Source organism: Halichoerus grypus, chromosome 10 (assembly GCF_964656455.1).
Source record: "Halichoerus grypus chromosome 10, mHalGry1.hap1.1, whole genome shotgun sequence".
Taxonomy (NCBI): domain Eukaryota; kingdom Metazoa; phylum Chordata; class Mammalia; order Carnivora; family Phocidae; genus Halichoerus; species Halichoerus grypus.
Window position 1 is genome coordinate 40049528 of NC_135721.1, and position 21399 is coordinate 40070926.

At 40.0% G+C, this 21399-nt stretch overlaps 1 pseudogene; it reads right to left on the reverse strand.

Moving 5' to 3' along the window:
* Positions 1–1808: 1808 nt before the first annotated feature.
* LOC118551523 (cytokine receptor-like factor 3 pseudogene) lies at positions 1809–19105 on the reverse strand (annotated as a pseudogene).
* Between the last annotated feature and the right edge of the window lie 2294 nt (positions 19106–21399).

The window sequence follows — 21399 nt, forward strand, 5'->3', positions numbered from 1 at the left end:
TAAGTTGCCTTTAAATACATTATCATGTATTAGTAGTACTATTCCAAGTACATTAGCATTCTCTCTTAACCCAGAATGAGGGCTGAAACAGTTCTTGACTCATGCCATTTTTATATTTCTCAAAGTGCTCAGCACTATTCTTCAGCATTATGTGACAAATTTTCCTGTGTTGTTCAGACTGCTAGTGCATAGGACAATAACTCTAATATTCCACCACAAATGTAGATGGTAATACCCTTTAGAGTGGATAGGTGAGGATGTCATAACTTGAAAGCAGCCTGTGTCTGGTAGAATGATGGATGGGGTGGAAAAAGAGAGTAAGCAGTGGATAGAGGCCAGAGGGGCATCTAGCACATCTTAACATAACTACTTACTTACTATATAAAAAGGGAAGGGGAAAATGTCATGATTATTTAACAGAGAATTTGAATTCCCAAATAAATTATCCTACAAAAAAATTAAACTTGCCTTTTCAAACATTTTTGAGCTGGTTAAAATGAAAAAAAAAATCACATTGCAAAGAAAAATTTGTAGGCTTGTATAGCAAGTTAAGACCACCATATTTATAAAATAAATAAATCCTTCAAATGTTTTGTACAAATTTAAATTTTCAAAAAATAGGTCAAATGTTTACCCTATGTTTGTTTGGTCAACTGAAACACCATTTATCAAACTGATATTAAACTGGACTGCAAACCCTATCCTACAAATGGTACAGGTGTCACTGAGGCTGATATGCACATGTGCGTATTACATACACGGGAAATGGCTAACACTGCTGTGCATACTATTTCCATAAGTAGTTTTACCCTCTAAAAGTCCTTTAGACTATCTTGAATCAAATGGCAAAGAAACAGTGAAGGAAAATGCTTTGACATTTGGTCAAAGAATTTGAAAATGCAAATGCAAAATTTGTAATGGTTTTGGGATTTAAGATGATTGAACATCAGATAAAAGTCAATATTCCTAGGGTGCCTGGGTGGCTCAGTCGTTAAGCGCCTGCCTTCGGCTCAGGTCATGATCCCCGGGTCCTGGGATCGAGCCCCACATCGGGCTCCCTGCTCAGCGGGAGGCCTCCTTCTCCCTCTCCCACTCCCCCTGTTTGTGTTCTGTCTCTCGCTGTGTCTCTCTCTGTCAAATAAATAAATAAAATCTTAAAAAAAAAAGTCAATATTCCTTACAAAATACCTGGATATGGAGAGTATATGCAACATACTCATGTGAGGAGTATAAGAGTAAGGTATATTACAGAACTCTGGCTTCATTAGGTCTATTCCTATTGTTTTATTCTAAGTTTTACCTAGACTTGGATGGAAATTTAATCAAATAATATTATTTTTTTCAGTTCTAATAACCAGCTTTAAGAAGAAGTACAGTGGAAGGGTATAGATCTTTCTGTACTTGTACTTCTATGGCCAATTCAATTTTTATTGTGATGTGATATTGTAATTAACATTATGCTAAAAATAAAATGGACTGCATTATGATTTTGTCCACAGCATTCAAGTACCTTATTGCTAAAATATTCCAAAATGAATCCAGTAAACATTTGCTATTTCCAAATAGCCTGAGAGATGGATCCAACCTTTTTTACCAATGACAAGTAAACTAGGCTCAGAACAGCTGTGTTGAAACCCCACAAACCAAAGCCAGTCATCCAAAAATCTAAAATACTAACATTTTCCATCCAAGATAGAAAAACAAGCATCCAAAGTAAAGAAAACCCCACGATTAATCACATAACCAGTCAACATTCACTTCTGTTATTCAAGCTAATAGTTCTTTGAAGTTTGAAGTTTCTGCCTTTGTCATTTATTGATGGTTCCTAGAGTCACAGATTCAATGTCAAATGGGAGAGTTCCACTGACCCCTTTGCCCAGAAGTAACTTTGGGCAGCTGATTATATTTTTCCATTTAAAAAATGGCAACATTTGTACTAATGCACAATGTTTGATCCTTCTACAGAGCATTTCAACTATGAATGCTAATGCCTGCCCACAGAAATAAACTGGAGTGCTGGAGCTGGATTCAGAATCATTCTGGTGTGTTCTATGTCTTCCATTGCTCAAACAGTACTCTCAAAGCCAGCTTTCCACTCATTAGGCACCAATATGGAATGACATATTTGGGGGATGCTCCAAGCACTCCACTCCTATCAGTCATCTCCCCTACCAGAACTGATCATCAACATCGGAGTCTCTGTGCAATGCTGTGAGTTCCATGTCAGGGTTACATGTATGTCCTTAAAATGACTGGAAGCACATTTATGGAATTGGTACCTATAATCTTGGGTTCCAAAGTCACCATCCACCTTACACCACTGTACTGTGAGGCCTCTAGGGTTCATTATTAGTTCTTGTATGTGTTCTGGTGGTTGAGATGCCATTGTACTATGGTTAAAAATGTAGTCTTTTACTATGTTAAGAACTGAGTTATCTGACTGAGCAGATAAACAAGGCGCATCAACCAGTATGGTCATTTCTGGTAACCTGTCCAACTGAATGCGTGAGGCTTTTTTGGTAAAGCGTCCCAGTTTCCCATTCTGTTTTCACATACCACCAAGACTGGGGATTTCTCCTTGGACTAAGTCCTCTGCAGCGTTAGTCCCATGCTCTATGACTTCTGGAAGTCATCTATTGGCTTAATAGTCTCCTATTCAGTGGTGTCCACCTCTTGTAAAAGAGACACCAATCGTTTATCCTGGAGCTTCTCTTTAAATCACTAAAATGCTATATCAGGACATCCTTTGTGATGTTCTCTCTTGGTTCTCTGGGACAATGAGTTAATCCTTTCTAAGTCATGATCCTTTTCTGAGAATCTTGATGAGAGATTTATAGACTCTATTCCCAGAAAAGTCATAATCCATATCCTGCCTCTGTGCCTCCTGCAAAAGCAGCTCAGGTGCAGCTCCATGGTCCCCTTCACCAGGAGGCATGGCTGGGAGCTGTGCTTGCAGCTTCCTCACGTCCCATCCATCACCGGAAGTAGCTCTTTTGAGGGAGAAATGGACTCTGAAGAAAGCCAAAATTCTTCGTTTGATACATCATGCCTGAGCTGTCTTCAGCGTGACTTTTGCACTTTCTGGACTGTTGACCAGCGTTGTCAACGAGAAAGAGTAAAAAAGACCAATAGTTCTATTTGGCTGCATATGGTACCTCAGCCCGTGGCTGATGGTGCGAATGCCTGGGGGGTAAAGGCCCAGGTCAAATGGTCATTTTATAACAAAGAAGTCAGTGAACCAGGCTGACTAGGTGATTGCCCTAATTTCTAACTCCCAACTCCAAACCCTGTATTCACCTAGCAGTTATTTCATTTTCCTCTCTTCATCTATTTTCTAATTACTCCAGTTCGTTTTGAGAAAGAAAAACTTTTTCTGGTTAAATTATATACAACTTCTAAGGAAGAATATAAGAGAGTTGACCCAGGGGAATTAACACTGAAATGATTTTTATAAGCTTCAACAACATTATGACTCAGGAATGAAGTAATAATTTTAAGTGCTTTGAATGTTTTATGAGAAGAAAATGAGTTAGGTACTGAAGGAAGAGTCCAAGAGTTGTCATTTGGCATCGCATTCCTCACAGCTCATATGTTGCCTAGAGTGGTGACCTATAACTGTGAAGGTTACAAGAAAAAGGCATGGCATGATGTAGAAGATGAAAATGTAGAGGGTATTAGCCCAGGGGATGTGTGGGCTGCATACACTCTGGTTATGTCAGCGTGAGATGATTTAGATCTATGTTTTTTCCTCCATGGGCCTGGGCCCAGGTGGGACCTTTGGTTTCCTCTGACTCTGTTATTGCTTGAGTTTCCAGGACTGCCTATTGGAAGGGAAAGCAAACGTGGAACAGACAGCAAGCCCCATATGCCCTGGGACTAGGCATTTTGTATGCTGTTCATGGTGCTGCTGCCACAGACTCTGACCTTTTTGCCCATCTGGGACTCTGGACCCACCCACCCCTTTCTCAAACTCCCTCATCCTGGTTCACTGTCGTCCTGGACTGTGGAATCTGCCCGGCTTTTTCTTCTCTAGACCCGTTCTCTCCCTGGCTCATTTTGAAAAAAACCCCAGTACAACTTACCACCCTGTCCTTTTTCTTCAGTGATCACATGCGTGAGAGAGAGTTTAGCTAAATGAACTTGCTAACCTTTATTGAATGTTTATTGTGCACCAGGCACTGTTCTAAATGCTTTACTCATATCAACTCATTTAATTCTCATGTTGACTATGTGAGGTCCATATTATTATCCCCATGCAGTAATTTGCTCAAGATAACAAAGATATGAGGGGACAGAGCCAAGATTCAAATCCAGATAGTTTGGCTCCCAAAGGCTGAACTCTTAACCATAACACCATAAGGTCTCTGTAAATAAACACCCAGGTGGTAAAATGGGAAAGCCAGACCAGCAGGTGGAATCATTCAATATTTATCGTATTTGTATTCCGTGCCAGGCTCTTATGCCTGCAATGACAGATCCTAAGTTATACTAGATAACAATTTTACATTCTCTGAGTTCCCAATCTAGTGAACAATAAAATAAAGGACACTGATCATGACTAGAGGGAAATGCAGTCTGATTTACTAAGAGAGCACAGGAGAGAGAGTGAGCAGTCCCAGGACAGAGGATCAGGGAATGCTTCACAGATGAGCCAGAGTTTGATCTGGATCTAAGCATTTATTTGGGTATTAGAAGGGAAGAAAGAAGGCAGCAGTTCTAGGATAGGGACTAACAGAGAGTGTCCAGGGCACACTGTGTACAGGGGCAGTACGTAACTCTGGATAAGAACTAGAATAGGAGCAGAACATAGAGCTGGAGGGCAAGGCTAGAATTTAGAAAACCTCATATGCCAGGTTAAAGAGTTTGTATAAAAACTGAAAGGCGACACACGTCAGAGGTCTTGAGCATGCTTCAGGAGGACTGACTGGGCAGTGGAGCAAGATATCAGTCGGAGCCAGGAGCAACCAGATAGGAGGTAAGGCAGTCTCTTAGTTGGAAGGGCCAGAAGGCAGTGGGCAAGGGGCGGGGGAGTGAACTTGAGAGCCATCTGAGGAGTAGGTACAAAAGTCCTATTGAGTTGGATATGAGAAGTGAGGAAGAGTGAGTTGTTGGAGCTGGTGGGAGTCAGAGTGCCCAGGCCCCTGCCCATGCGTAAGTATCTTTTCTCTTCACCTGATTTCTTAGCACACCTCACCCAACAAACATCAAGGGCAAGGCCTCCACCTCTACTACTCTGCCTTCTGTGACCCTCGGCAGAGGGAGAATGAAGCGGGTCTTGACTGAGATGGCATGTGATCAAACCCCTCTTGGTACCTACAAAACATGATACGTGATTCACAAGTGCATAAAGCACTTACGTAAAATTTGTGAGGCTCTGTTTAGAAATTGCATTAATTCTTAGAGCCACAGTTCTTAAAAAGAGTCAGGGAAACTCCCAAAGTAGGCCAGAGAGCCGCAGCTCAAACAATGATAAGCTGAGTTAATTGTTCACCTAGGCCTCTGTTTTGTTCTGGGATCTCAGGAAGGGAAAAAGATGAAGTACTCAACAGAGAAAAGGGCTTTGAGAATAGGCATGATCTACTGAGCAGCAATGCTGGTTGTGGATATAGAAGGGGATAATGGAAATGGGCCACATACAAGCCATCCCAGCTCAGGCCCAGTTTTTGTGGGATCCTGCAGTTGAAATAGGGGAGCATCTGTAGGGACAAGATCCCTTGAATATCTCTGGGGGACTTTGGGACTCTGGCTTTTTTCTGTGAGAACCTTTTAATGGAAATGTCAATAGCCTTAAAAAAGGTATGGAGATTATCTTGCTTCACTAGTAGTCTTAGGAGACTTGCAGACATGTTGAACCTAGTTTTGGCAAATGATTTCACCTCCTCCCTCCAAAAGGAAGAATAGGACCTAGTGTGATGGATACATGGGGATCTCCACTGACTGAGATTTAATACTTTTTTATTAGTGCTGGCCTGAAGGGGCCAATTGCCCTTGAAATTCTTGTAGTATTTCCCTTCCCTTGAACCCAAAAGAGTGAGATAATGAGACAGAGCTGGATGGCTTAGACCTATCTCTCCTTCCTTGACAACAATTTTTGGCACAGCCATGTGATAATGGATGGCAATTCCAAAGTCACAGAGTTGTTCCCAAAGCATGCCTGGACTCAGTCTGAGGTTGAATGACCTAGACATTCAATCCACTGCCCTATTCATGACTGCAAACTGGAATACCAAATGCTGCTTCCTTCACGTGACTTTGTCACATGCCAATTGATATGCTCAGAGTCTGCTGCTTGCCCAACTATCACTCCTCTTATTCAGATGAAAGCCACAGTGTTAAATGATATACGAGGTATAGTCTCCATTGGTTCCTACCAATGAAACTTCATAAAAGAGACTGTTGTGACTGCCTAAAACCCAAAGTGTTAATTTCACCAATCCTAAGACATCTCCTTTTTCTTCTTTTGGGGTTGTTTGGAGTGTGGTTGTATTAAGTTGTTATCTCTGAATTTATCTAGTATGAGTCAGGTAATGTCCAGCATTATATTTATCCTGATTTCAGTTGATGCCTGATCTTATGATGCAGATGTCAATCATTTTAGAGGTAGGGGCATAAACAAAACTTGGCAGTGACATGGCAGAATCTTCCACTCAAGGGCTGGAATCAAGATTCTCTGAGCTCTGAATTTATCAGGAGGTGGCATGGATAAGAGATGGTAGTAGAGGCCAATGAAACAAGGTTGCCATATCTAGAATGCTAGACCTGGTTAGAAGTGGGCCAATCCTCAGTGAACCCAGAAATCCTTCCTCCTTGACTGATTACTAGAAAACAACTTGTTCCCAATATGTATGAGGTTTACCTTTTGCTCTTTGCACTGCATGAATATTCAACTCAGCCAATAAGGAATTTTGGAGAAACATTTTCATGTGTGATTGTTTGAAATATTTTCACATAGATTAATAAGATGGAAACGTAACTCTTTAGAGGGTCAAAATCCACAGCAACTCAGAGAAGCCATTTTGCATGATTCATACTGGACTTTATTCAAGGCTGTCACAGGTCCCAAAGAATAGCATCCTGGGGCTTATCATGGTTGCATAATAAATCGAGCTGAGTATAATAGGAGAGGTCAAACATCAAAAAGCAAACCCCTTATCTACTACCAAATCTTCTTTAAAAAAATGAATCCCTAGAAAGAGGTCACACTGTTACTTTTGCTATGTTGGGACTCAGGCTTATTCACCAGTAATTGCACCCAGGAGAGATTTCTTAGCCTCTACTTGAAAAGCAGTGACAAGAGGGGAAATAATTCCAGGTGGGAGGTTTTTTCATGGTCCATCAAATCTCATACGTAGGTGTCTTATTTTAAAATAGAAAAGGCTGGCCAGGATGGTTTTGTTTTACTCTCTTGCCTCAACCTTTTTAATACTTACTTGGTTTCATATTTGACAAACAATGATCATGAAACGGCTATTTGCCTGGCAGAGTGCTAAGCATATTTGCCTAGTTTTCGCACTAAATCACTTAACACTAAGAAAAAGACATTCAGATCTTCATTTCAAAGATTAGGAGACTGGATTTCAGAAATATGCAGTGCATCACCCAAGGTCACACAGTGAGGAAATGGCATCTCAGGGACTTGAACATGGTTTTCCCTGAGCCTAGAATTCTTCAGATGGCAAAATGCCATCTCTTTAATATTATATCTGCATTATAAACTCATTTTTATATCTACAATGTTGATGTCCTTACCTGTTTATGTTTAAAACTGCACTTTTTATTTTCAACTTTTGAGAACCTAGAAGCAGAAAATATGTCTCTTGTTTATTGAAACCATGTTAAGTGCATTTAAGGGATAGATCTTGATTTTATAAAATATTATCTGATAATTTCTTATTAGATCAATAAAATTACACAGTAAAGCCATTTTAAATGGAATTTAACAAGCACAGAGTTTATTCTAATACATTTTTTTTTTTAATCTCTAAAATATCAACACAGGTGAAATCCCAGAGTAACTGCATAACACTTTCAGTTGACTCATCTATAATAAGAAGGTAGGTATTTTAATTTTTGTTTTGCCCTTATAACCCATGTCTCTGCAGTTGGTTAGTTTAATTCAAGGCAAGTCTCAGACCAAAACTGAGGCAATTGCTATCCATCATGAGAGGTAATTAATAGATCATTCATTCAAATTACTGAAGATTTTGATTTCCAGTGTTTTCACCTGGTAGATCTTTAGGATGCCAGACCTCACACTCTGTAGGGAAGTAGGTTAACACACTGGTTGTTCACTTTTCCTACAATTCCTAGTCTGGGCTTTCTGTGCTATGAAACTGTCAAGTTTCTGTTTTGCATCTTTCTATTCAAGGAATTCTCATCCGTATTTCTAATTCTTTCCTCTCTGAGGGCTCCCCTCCCGGGCCTCACTGACCCTTTTGTTAGAGGGGGAACAGTGACATTTTCTCTTTTCAGTCAAGTACATAATGGATATCAATTCCTAGAGTCTCCTCACTCATGCAAAGTAGAAAATCAGAGACAATATTCTCCTCCTGTGAAAGTAATCACTTGGGATGGCACAGAACCCCAGAAATCTCCAAATTAAGATGTCTTCCTGGCTGCAGTACATCTGCTCTTCATAATGGCATCTTTGGAAAAGAAGGATCTCTTAGCTGCTCCTCCTAGTGGCAATTTCTAGCCCTGTATTTTCTGCTGGAGCCCTTCTGCCTTAAGGAATTGTTCCAAACTGCATGGGTTTTGAGAAAAGTTGTATTATTTTTAGTTCTACCTTCTGATTTTTTTTTTCTTACTACAGATCCAATTAGTGGTATCTGTGAGACCATGCAACTAATTTGTGGATCCGTTTTTTGAAAGTTTCTTTTTAAAAAAAGTTCTAAAGAATTTCACCAAAAAGTAAACAAAGACATCTCAGTAGCACATATGTAGTTCCTCCCTTATGCCCTTTCCACCATGTTGCAAGGGAGAGCTGAGATCCACTGATTCCCTGGCTGGGTTGAATATTCATTTACTCATGTAACAAACACTAAGTATTTACTTTGTACCAGTCACAGTTCCAAGCATTGAGGAATACAGGATATAAGGAAAGAGAAAAATTCCTGCCTACATCAAACTTATTCTCAAGTAGGAAAGACAGACAATAAAACACATATATAAAATATGTAAGATAATAGATGATAAATCAGGGAGAACATTCTGGATTGTGTGTGGGGTACCATGTTCTTCAGCCCCTCCTCATCCTCAGTCTCTTCAGACAGTGTCTGAATTCCAATTACTGGGTATAATGGACACTGACTTTACTGCCTATATAATATCCTTACTCCCTTGTTCTTTACCAACAGAATTCTGATTTTCTCTGGGCAACCTCATACTAATTTTCCTAGACTCATTTGCAGCTATAGAAGGCAATGTAACTCAGTTCTACTGATGAGATCAAGCAAATGTTCCTGAGCTGGTTGTCTCAGAGACTTTAGAGAAGACTCTCTATTTTCCTTCGGCTTTATTCCTGCCAAGGATGTGGACACGATTTCTGGAGTTGCAGTCACCTTGCAATCAGGAGGCAAGGTCATGTCAGAGATCGCATAGCAGGAAAATGGAACTCAAGCAGCTGTATCAGCCTGGACTACCTGCTTGACTCAGCACCAATGCATCACATGACCCCTGGGGGGCTCCATCCACATTGCGCCCTCTGCATGTGGGGCACACTGGACCCCAATTCTAAAGGCTGCAATAAGTATGAGATTCCTGGGAATTGTGTAATACTGCGGAACTCTGTGTGTGTGTGTGTGTGTGTGTAATAATCCTGTGGTTTATTCACAGTAGTATTACATGCAGCCAAACACAACCTTTAACCCTGATTCACTAGAGGATTAACAGTAGCTGCATTTCCTCTTCTAAACTTTTCTCTGAAGATACAGAGGCACATAACTCAAGTTGAGTCCTAGGACAATTCTAGTATCTTACATGGCAGTTATGCAAAGTGGGCTGTAATAGTCATGGTCAGGATGATTCATCTGTCAAGTTAATTTTCTTGCCAACCCAACACCTTCTAAGAACCCAACTTGTTCAGAGAGGAGAATTAAAGAAAGGAGGAGGTTGAAAGCATTAGACTTTAAGTCAAACAATCAGAACTCTATCTTACATGACACAGGTTCAAGGGGTGGCTGTTCCTCAACCCCATATCCAGGCGCTCACCTGTCAAGACATCTGTCAAGATAATCCTCTGGAATCTAGAATCTGTGTCCATTGTCACTGGATAGATTCAGCCTCATCTGTCTTGCTCAAGCCATTGCATTTGCCTTGCCCTTCATCTCCTTGTCTTCACTTATGTTTCCTCTGAGTAAGTCTCCATATTACCACAGACTTGCCTTCCTCAAAATCGCATTTCCTATCACTTTCTTTCTTTAGAACTTTCTTCAGATAAATGCTGCCTTCTGAATAAAGCCCAGATGCCTTAACTTGGCACGCTGGATTCCTTATGTTATGGCAGCGTTTGACTTTCCAGCTTCAATTCCTGCCACTCACTACATCTTGACAATTTCTGAATACATGGTGCCATTTATAATTTTGTGCCTCTCTTGTTCATGGGTTTTCTTTCTGTAAGAATGTTCCTCTTCCTCTCAACTTTCTGCGATCCCCTTGCTCTTCTGTCAAGGCTTAGCAAATAGAAGTGTCTCTGAAAATTTTCCTGATTTATGCAAACAGTTGGTTATCCCTTCCCCTGCATTCTTCTTCTTTTTTTTAAAAGATTTACTTATTTATTTTAGATAGAGAGAGAATGTGGTAGGGAGGGGTAGAGGGAGAGGGAGAGAGAGTCTTATGCAGACTCCACGCTGAGTGTGGAGGCCCACTCGGGGCTCAATCTCACAACCCTGAGATCACGATATGAGCCACAACTAAGAGTCAGACGCTCAACCGACTGTGCTACCCAAGCACCCCTCCACTGCGTTATTCTTTACACATCACTTGGTACTCTGCATTATTCTTTACCCATCACTTGGTACTACCTCACAACAACACTTACTTTACCCCATTACAATGATCAACTATCATTTGTTTCTATCTGTCTCCCTTTCCATATAATGCATTCTCAAGGGTTCATGTCCTCATCTTATTAATCTTTATATCCTAGGTTTTAGTATAAGTGCTTGGCAAACATAAGATGAGTTTTCTAAACATGAGTTTAATTTTTTTTTTTAATTCAGAATTTAATCTAAGTAATTGTCTCTATCATAAGTGACCTGGTTAAATCAGAGATGAGAATGAAGTAACCAAAAATTCCAAATGCAAAGCTTCTGAATTATTTGGAATCAGAGTCAAAGCCTTGAATTATGTTGAAAATTACTACTCTGAGACCATTAGTAAAATAGAGACTTTGAGCTGCGTTCAGGATGGTATCAGTGCACAACATAACTATCAATAGATATGTGTGGATATATCTTCGTACACCTAACGGCAGAAAATATATCTTAATATATTTTGTTACTAACCAAAGCAATAATATTTTATGAGATTATATTGTACAAGTATACATATTAATTTTCAGTTGGCTGGGGTAAGAACTCCTCTAATTGGATTAGATGGCAGTGGTGTAAACAATACATATTGATATCAAGGGAGCCTATTGTATTTAATGTTGATGGATCCTAACAACAGCAATTCATATATGGTTCCAATAGCAGTAATTAGGAACATTGCTTTTAGGTGCAAACCTATTAATAAATAAAGCTCATTATAAAATGTCATCCAGTGAGCCTATCTTTTCCCCACTGGGAAAAAAAAATACAGCTTAATGCTTATATGTGACATGTCTGAAGGAACTGAGCTAGGAGACAGATGCATAATTACTGTGCTCTGCATTGGAAATTCTCGGGTTGCTATGAGAAAGTGGAGCCAGGAGGGCCCAGCTTGCACAAAATTTTGTACCAGGTAGTGGCATTCCTCCATCCTCTCCCTCTCTGTCTCTGTCTCTCTCCTTCTCTCTCCCTCTCTCTCCCAAATGGACAGTTTGTTTGTGCCCACAGTATCTGAATGGGCCATTATACTGTGTGTACTTTACTTTAAAACACATCAGTATAAGCTGTGTGGTACATATGTGGGTGAGAGAATTAACTTTGCACCAAAGTAACTGTTTAACACTTGATAGATCTCATTCAAGTCCACATTCCAAAGGTAGTTCCTGAGCATTTTAAAGATCCTAATCAGGAGTCTACATTTCAAAGGAGGCTCAAACTGGCACTTCAATATCACCATCTAAATCTGCACTAGCCTCTTGCTATTTAGTGTAGTTCAGAGACCACTAACAGGCATTATCTACGAGCTTGTTAGAATGTAGAATCTCAGGCCCTCAACCCAGACATAATGAATCAGAGTCTGCATTTTAGCCCGACTCCCAGTGGATTCTGTGAGCATTTAATGTGAGAATCACTGCACTAGGCAATTTGTTAATTAGCGTATGAAATGTTAGAAATAATTTTTGCACTGGTGAAATGAGTAATGACCAAACATGTGGGTCGTTAGAAATACTGTACAGGGTACCTCTGCTCTTGCCGGAATCTGGGCAGCCCAGTAGTTTTTTGGGTGGCACTCCAAAATGAATCTAGGACTCATTTGGTCTTGTGTCTCCCCACTTAACAGAAAACTCTGGCATCTGCTCTGTGAGTTTAGCTGGCCCTGTTGTCAAAATATTGTCACATTTACTTGGGAATAAAACTTTCACAAAAGGTGCTTGTCATTGTCTACCAGGACAGAGAATGAGGATGTCATGTGATTGCTTTTGTACTTGCTTGTTTGTATGTATTTGTTGGTTTGGAAACCTCCTGGGAGTTTGCTGGATATTATCTGAAACCGGCCCTTAAAAGCACAGGGCAGGGAGGGACAAAGAGGCAGGCCACTCCAGATGAGGTAGGTGGCAGATTTAAAAATCAAGGGAACTATGCAGCCCGTTTTAGGCAGCCGCAAGACAAGTAGATCTCTGCACTCACTGGCCAAATCTTAAAGCTTTATTATAGAGGCCTTAATTGGGTTTAATCACGCCCAGATGGTCTCAACACCACCTCCCCACCTGAAGGCTACCCTTGGGGCAGCTTCTGAGAGTGAGAAATGCCAACAGAATTAGCCCCCCCTCCCCCCAAGCAGAAGGCACATTCCAAGGACAGGGGAGGGTGGAGCCTCTGATTGCCAGGGACAGACAGCTCAAAGGACAACTGGTGGTCACATGCTCTCAATGACCACCCACAACAGAGTTTATAAGTTTGTATGTCCAAGACTTCTTACATTATAACATTATAACGTGCCACCTGGTAGGGAGCACACTTACAATCCTAATAACCCTGCCATCTTGATATTGGCACCTACTGTCTCTTCATTTTGTCTGAAATCCTCCTGATTCTCAGTATGATGAATCTTTTTTTTTCTTAAACTGTAGCTTTTTGTATTATGTTCTAACTCTAGATCCTATTTAAACCTTTTCTTTTAGCTGAAGATCTCTGACACCACTTCAGCAGAAGGGAGGGTGATGCCTCGTTATTGTCAGGTGGCTATAGAAACCCAGTTCCCTAGTCTTTGTTGACATTTGGATAGGAGTCTTAATTACTGCTTGGCAGGGTGGGAGTTCCAATACCCCATATGGTTTCTACTGACAGTGCACTGCTGGTAGTCTCATTACTACTGGGTGATTATGAAAGTCTTGTCTCTCCACTGGCCTCTTCTGACTCCACCTAAGCAGGGAGGGGGGAGGGGCACCTCATTACTGTGTGTGTGGGAGGAGGTGGGAGGGTGGAAGTGTAGGTTTCCTGCTTGGTCTCCACTGTGGATAAACACTGGTGATTGTTGCTTCCAGACTCCTAACAAGTTCACTACAATAAAACTGATTCTAAATAGGAAAGTTGAATTCTCCAAATGAGAGGAGACATCTGAAATCTTTGAGAAATCAAATCTAGTGGAAAATGCAAGGGGAAATATTCCTTATGATTTTGTTCTGGAAACTTTGCCTTTTCTGCCAATCCTTCCTTAATGTGTTTATTTTGCATTCCCCTGTCTCCTCTATTACATGCTTTGTTTATGTGGGTGCTTCTGCATTGAAGACTAAGCAATTGTATCCTTAGAGTGGAAGTTGTAGCAGCTTCACAGAAACATTTTGATCTCTCTGAAAGAAATTGCTTTTGCAATGCTCTATCTGCACGCTGTTCTCTCCCTGCATTCCAGTTAAGATACAACTTTATATGGGTGAGTACATCTCTGGAAAAATTCTCTTCTGCCAATTTCCCCAGGCCAGAAATCTCAGTTGCAGAAAGCTCGTGGTACATTATTCTTAAAGAAAATAATAATTTTTATAAGAAAGTTCAGGTCTTGACCACATATTGTCAACATGTCAAAAATTTTTAAAAATTATCAACTTACTTTATTTTCCTTCTGCTTAATGTCAATTAAGTTTATTGATTGATACTGTTTACAAAAATTACACATCTGGGCTCTGGATGGAGAGGATTTCTGACCAAAGCTTCCCCTTATCTCATGGGCAGTTCTCACAGTGCAGAATCAGATTCAAGAGGCAGCAAAGGAGCTTAGACTCTAAGATGCATCAATGTTTTAAGGGAAATGTCAGAAACTATTGATATTCAGATTCTAGGACAAAACAAAACAAAACAAAACAAAACAAAAAAACCCAACTCAATCCAGAAAATAGATCCAAGCATGAAGGATTTGAAAAAGCTACAAATGCAAGTATATGAAAAAAAAAAAAAGGTTATTTTGCTGAGGAGATATGACAAAGTGTGAGACTATTGTCCACTTGAGGCACTAATATTCTTTCCGAACCTTGGTAAGACTTAATTGTGGTCAGTATTGCATCTCCCTATTCTAGAAGCAGTATTTATCTGAATATTACAGATAATATCAATTTCTGCCATGTCATCTGGATTTAGCTAGGATTTAGCTTGTGAAAAGCAAAGGGAGAGAAATGGAGAACAGCAGCTTCTGAAGACCTGTCATCGAGAAGTGAAGAGAAATTTAGAAAAAAGCTCCACGTTCTCCTGTTAAAATTCAGCTTTGTCTTTTTACTAGTATTTTCTTATTATGCTCCTTTATCTCTCCAGCCATCTTCTCCCCCCACCCCTTTTCGTTCTATTTCGAAGAGGTTGCTGGTTGTGTGAAAAAGAAGGGAGAAGAGACCATTACTGAAGATTCTCGGCCTTCCCAACTTTGGTTCATGCCATGTTCCTCTGGAAGCAATTTCCCTCCTAAATATTTAAACTCTTCTGCTGTATTAATACATTGTATTAACTGTCCCCTGCTTTTCCCTGCTCTTCCATTCCCAAATACCCTGCATATACACCCCTGCCTGGATCACTTCAAAATCAAATGGTTCGGGCGCCTGGGTGGCTCAGTTGGTTGAGCGACTGCCTTCGGCTCAGGTCATGATCCTGGAGTCCCGGGATCGAGTCCCGCATCGGGCTCCCTGCTCGGCAGGGAGCCTGCTTCTCCCTCTGACCCTCCCCCCTTTCATGTGCTCTCTCTCTCTCATTCTCTCTGTCTCAAACAAATAAATAAAATCTTTAAAAAAAAAAAAAAAATCAAATGGTTCTCCCTGGGGTTGTACATGAGTAGCACATACTTAGGATCAGAATGCTGATGAAGAATTTTAATATTCAGGGTCTATGTTCATAAGGAGCTAAAAATGTTCACTTTTTTGTCTTTGTGCTTGAAATCTAACTATTTTAAGAGTAGCTTTAGATGTTGGTATCTTTTTGTGAATTTTACTTGACACTGAATAAACCTTCAGTTGTGGTTTTAACACTCATTCTTTGCTTCTAGAATTTCTGTTTCCATTTTACTGTGGATTATTGCTTCTGTCCCATTTTCTAGATTTCCCTATAGTACTGCCAGTTATCCATAGGCTTAATCTCCACTGTCTGTCTATCATGTTTATTATCTATCTCACTGTTTGCATGGTTTTTACATGATTCTTAGAGAGTTCCATAAGTTCTTCGTTTACATATTAAGATGAGTGAGCACAGGATGGGGCTATTATGAATAGCCCCAGCCAAATTTGTTTTGTAGTGGAAACATGTGATCAGACCTCGCTTAAGTGAGGTGAGAGCTTCTCTGACTTGAATATGGTGAATTTCTTTCTGTGCATTATGAAGCAGATGGTTAATGAAAACTCTAAGCCCCAAACTACTTTGTTCTCACTGCCCTTCCCTGTCTCTTCGGCTCCTATCACCTTGACACGCAAGTGTGCAGGGGGCCACCCTCCTCTTGAGATGTGCAGTAGAAGGGGATGGAAAGGGGCAGTATCTGTCTCTGGATGCCTCAAAGCATACGCATTTGGGTCTTGTTTATATTTGGGGCCAGAACCATATTTTTAAGGAATGCTGTTAGGTTGAAGTGGTCTATCATTTTCCTGTATGACTCAGCTGTTCAGTTTCAGGCGTCCAAGCCTGTGTCAGAAGCCAAAGCTGATGTTTCCCAATACAATGGCGATATAGTTAATAGACATAGTTAACAGAAATGGTGATAGAGTTAATAGAAATACCCAGATCTCTTTTTCTTCAAAACATTTATTTCCATCTGTAATACTAGGTTATCATTTGCTTCTCTGCCTATTGTCTTTCTCTATTTTAATAAACTCCCTGTGAGCAGGGAATTTGATAGCTTTGGTCACTGCTGGATTCTTTTTTTTTTTTTTTTTTTTAAGATTTTATTTATTTGACAGAGAGAGACACAGTGAGAGAGGGAACACAAGCAGGGGGAGTGGGAGAGGGAGAAGCAGGCTTCCCGCGGAGCAGGGAGCCTGATGCGGGGCTCGATCCCAGGACCCTGGGATCATGACCTGAGCCGAAGGCAGACGCTTAACGACTGAGCCACCCAGGTGCCCCGGTCACTGCTGGATTCTTAGTGCCTGGCACACAGAAGGTAGCCAGTAGATGTTTGTCAAAAGGAAGTAAGGACATAACCATAAATTGGAGAAGACAAAGGTGATTATCAGTCTCTCTTTACTTCCTTGACTCTATATTTCCAATATATAAGTGTCTAAAGTTGGGGATGAATGGTTTAGGAAGGGAAGGTAGATGGTTTATTATAGAACATATTGGGTTTCAGGTGCCCAAAAAACATGTTCATGGAGATGTCAACTGCAAATGTAGACTGAAAAGCTGAAGCTAAAGGGACACTTTTGTGCTGAAGGAGAGACTGAAGATTCAACAGCATCTACGTAGTATCTGGTGCAGGAAAAACACTAGGCAGATTTTATAGCATGAAATAATCAGTGTACTGAAGACTGAATCCTTGGCACACTAATGCGGAACTTAAAGAAAAATATTTTTTACATAATTATGGCCTTCTAAGCAAAGAACACTAAGTAAAAAGGACAAACATGGATGTGACACAGTGATTGAATAGAGATCTCCATAGATAGAGATTTATCTTCAGGAGTATTGTTTTTATATTTCAAAAGGGTATAAAATCCCTGGGGCCATCTGTTTATAATTAAAAGGATTGTAAAACAGTAGGGAGCAAAGATATGTCTTAGTCTTTCTGGAAGGAGAGTGGTAGCTTAGTGGTAGTTCTTATATGAGCTCCCAGATTCAAAATTTTGGGATTCTTCTCTATAGTGCCAAAGAAAAAAATTACGTGTGCATGCAGGGTTACATCTGGCTCCCATTGTATCACCTTGAAGAGAGATACTGGGGTGTGGGGAACCAGCACATTTGTTGCTGTAACATAATAATACCATGCCTTTGATCCAAAAACCTAATGTTTGATTTCAGGAAAAAATAACTAAATATACCTCTTTTTTTTTTTTTTTTAAAGATTTTTTATTTATTTGACAGAGAGAGAGACAGCGAGAGGAGGAACACAAGCAGGGGGAGCGGGAGAGGGAGAGCAGGCTTCCCGCAGAGCAAGGAGCCCGATGCGGGGCTCAATCCCAGGACCCTGGGACCATGACCTGAGCCGAAGGCAGATGCTTAACGACTGAGCCACCCAGGCGCCCCTAACTAAATATACCTCTTAAAAACATTCATTGACTAATAGTTACAGGCCATTAAGAGAAAAAAAAAAACATGCATACGATTGAGAACTGGGAGAAGATGGTATTTTAGAAGATAACTGGGTTTTCAAGTATTTGAGCTCTCAGGTAGAAGATAGATTTAATCTAATCTTAACCTAGATCATAGAGGGCTGTGTAAAGGTCAGTTGTTGCATATCACTGGGAAGCAAGTTCTGGTACAAAAAGGGAAAGCATTTTTATCAAATTTTTCAGTAATGGACCATGATCCCTTAGAATTCGAGAAGTAGTATGTTGTTGTAATGAAAAGAATACTGGGTCAGGATTAAATTCCTGGGATTTTTTAAATACTCATAGCCATGTTTTTTTCAGGCATGTTATCATATTTGAATCTCTGTTTTTTCATCTTTCATCTATTTAACAGTCCTGGCCATAAAGATGCACCATGTGAAAGTACTGATGTACAAATGAATCTGAAATAAATTACCCTGAACTAAAGTATAAAAACAGAGACTAGGTGGCCACTTCTCAAGCCATCTTTGATGTCTGATATTCTGATGACTCCAACCCCAGCTGTCTGAGTGCAACCTTATGGGGGACACCAGTTGGGACCACTCAACGGAGTCCAGTCAACCTACAGAACCATGAGAGACAATAATACCTTGTTTCAAATTGAGGGGTAGTGCTATATACAGATAGAGAGATAGATAGATTTTCCAAATAAAGATAATGGAGGCTAGTAGGTAAAGTGCTTTGCTCATGGACATTTAGCTGGTTGGTGGCAGAATCCAGATTCTTCAGTCTCTGTCCACTCACCATTAGATCATTCTGTCTTGGGAGACCCCTCTGTAGTAAATACAGCAGCATTTGTTTGTCTAGTTTTACAATGTGTGAATTAAGGCAGAATATAATTATGTATGAGTGATTTAATTGAGGTCAAAAAGGTAATTTAAAACATAACCCCAGGCACTGCTAAGGCCCTTTATCATCTCTGCAATTCTACTCCTGGGCATATAATGCAAAAATAATGAAAACATACCTCCACATAAAAATTTGTACATACATGTCGATGGCACCATTCATGATAGCCAAAAAGTAAAAACAACCCAAATGTCCACCACTGATGAATGGATAAACAAACTGGTATTTCCATGCAATGGAATATTAGTCAGCAATAAAAAGTAATAAAATAGCAATATATTCTACAACATGGGCTAGTTTTGAAAACATTACATTAAATGTTAAGAAGGTCACATATTGTATGATTCCATACAAATCCGTACAGTCAGAAAGTAGATTAGTGGTTGCTTAGGGCTGGGGTGTAGTGGGAGAATAAGAATGGCTAATAAAGGATATGGGGTTTCCTTTTACAGTGATGAAAATGTTATAAAATGGATTGCGGTGATGAATGTGCAACTGTGTGAGTATACTGTTGGGAAATGTCATCAAAAAGACATGACTGCTGACTGACCCATGAGCTGGATCTGGGCACTTAGAGGCTCTCACCCCCACCCCTGTCCTGGAATGTGGGTTCTGCTTGCCTTTCCTGCTTCCAGGGGCTGCTCCAAAGACATAGCCTTGAGATGGTGATGTTGTGTTGAAAACACCTACATGGTATATGTGACTGAGCCTAGTTAGGGCTTCTTTACAAATTTTTAAGATTTGGAGGGGGTACAGGGATCCATTCGTCTTGCTATAGCCCCAAATAAGCCTTGCATGTAAGTTCCCTTTGCTTATTAAAACTGCTACCTATCAATCTGGAGGGGCCTGCCTCTTTCTTTAGTTTCTTCCTGTCTTCCATTTTTGGGGGCCAGTTTCAGATCACACCTTGGAAGCTCCCGAGAGGACTGCAAACCAACATATACCATTGAGTTATACTCTTGAAATGGGTCAATTTTATGGTATGTGAACTACACCTCAAGAAAGCCATTATGAGAGAGACTGAGAAAGACAAAGGAAAAAGAAGGAGACAGCTCTTCATCTTGACCAAGGAAACCAGGATTGAATTTCAAAAGGGCCCATTCTATAATACTGAAATATGTCAGCTGAGTAATTCCATTAAAGTGAGATGCAAATGAGTTAAGGTTGTGATTTATTCCTGAAGTGAGTCAGATTTGCCTGAAGCAGTATTTTCTAAAGTGTGGTAAGCCTTCTCTTGATGGCAAGCATGATGATATTAAGGAGTCCCCAGATTTTAATTACCATGAGATTAATTTGTTGATGCTGATATTCCATTTGTGGTGGTAATATAAAGTTTTCTTTGGAAACATATTAATTTTAGATAAAATAAATTAATCTAAAGAAACAAAAATATAGAAAAAATGGTACAGTTGGAATGAGGATATGGTATAATATTACGAAGATGGTTCATGAACAGTTCACTTTTGGGAAACTCTAATCTAAACTTCTCCCAACGCTCAGATTATTCTCTAAACTTCTTCAGCATTAGTGAGCTTTTGGTTATCTAAAGGGAGGATTAGGTGTGTGGGGGCATATGGCTTGAGGTCACCTGTTCTCAAACCAGGGGGCACATGGCTTAAAATGGCAAATCAAAAGTGGCTCACTTCTGTATAAAAGACCATATCTCATGTTTGATTCAGTGATATAGTGAAAAAAAAATAAGGGTTGTTAGGTCAAGGAATTTGGATTTGAATATTTGCTGTGTGATTTGTTAAACTTTGGGCACATCACAGTATCTCTGAGTCTGTATTTTATGTGTGAAATGGAAATACTAGGACTTATTTTAATAGCATGGTTGTAAGGATTAACTAAAACAATGTAAGTGACATATCTTACCCTACATAAAGTAGATAATTAAAGACTAGTTTCCTTCCTTTCATTTTAGGTTGTACAACCGCATTCCATGGAACAGAGTGGAAAGCTAATTGGCTGTGTCATTCTGTCAAGAAGATACATGTTAAGGCTCTTGTAGGGCTGAAGGTTGAGCCCCTCTGGTCTTTCCTAGTCAAGTACAGTTATTGGTCAGTCACACTCCAAGGGCAATTAACACATTCTCTATTCACTTCCTTTCAAAAGATTTCTCTATTGAACTGTGCTATTGTGATTACTATTCTGGATTCTTTGGTTGTTATGCAGAATGTGTGTGTGTGTGTGTGTGTGTGTGTGTGTGTGTGTGTGTGTGTGGTGACTGCATCTTCTTTGCACATAGACTGGAAGATCATCCAGGGAAATCCTTTGGGTACCTAGATACTTCCTACTAGAGGAAACTGATCACCAAGAGCCTGGTAGTTTAGTTTACTTAGAGATGGAGTAGAAATTATTTCCCCTTAAGTACCATTGTATCTTTCACAGAAATTACATAATTGGGTCTTTATTCAGTATGCAATATGAGGAGATAAGTAGAACATGGGCTTTGC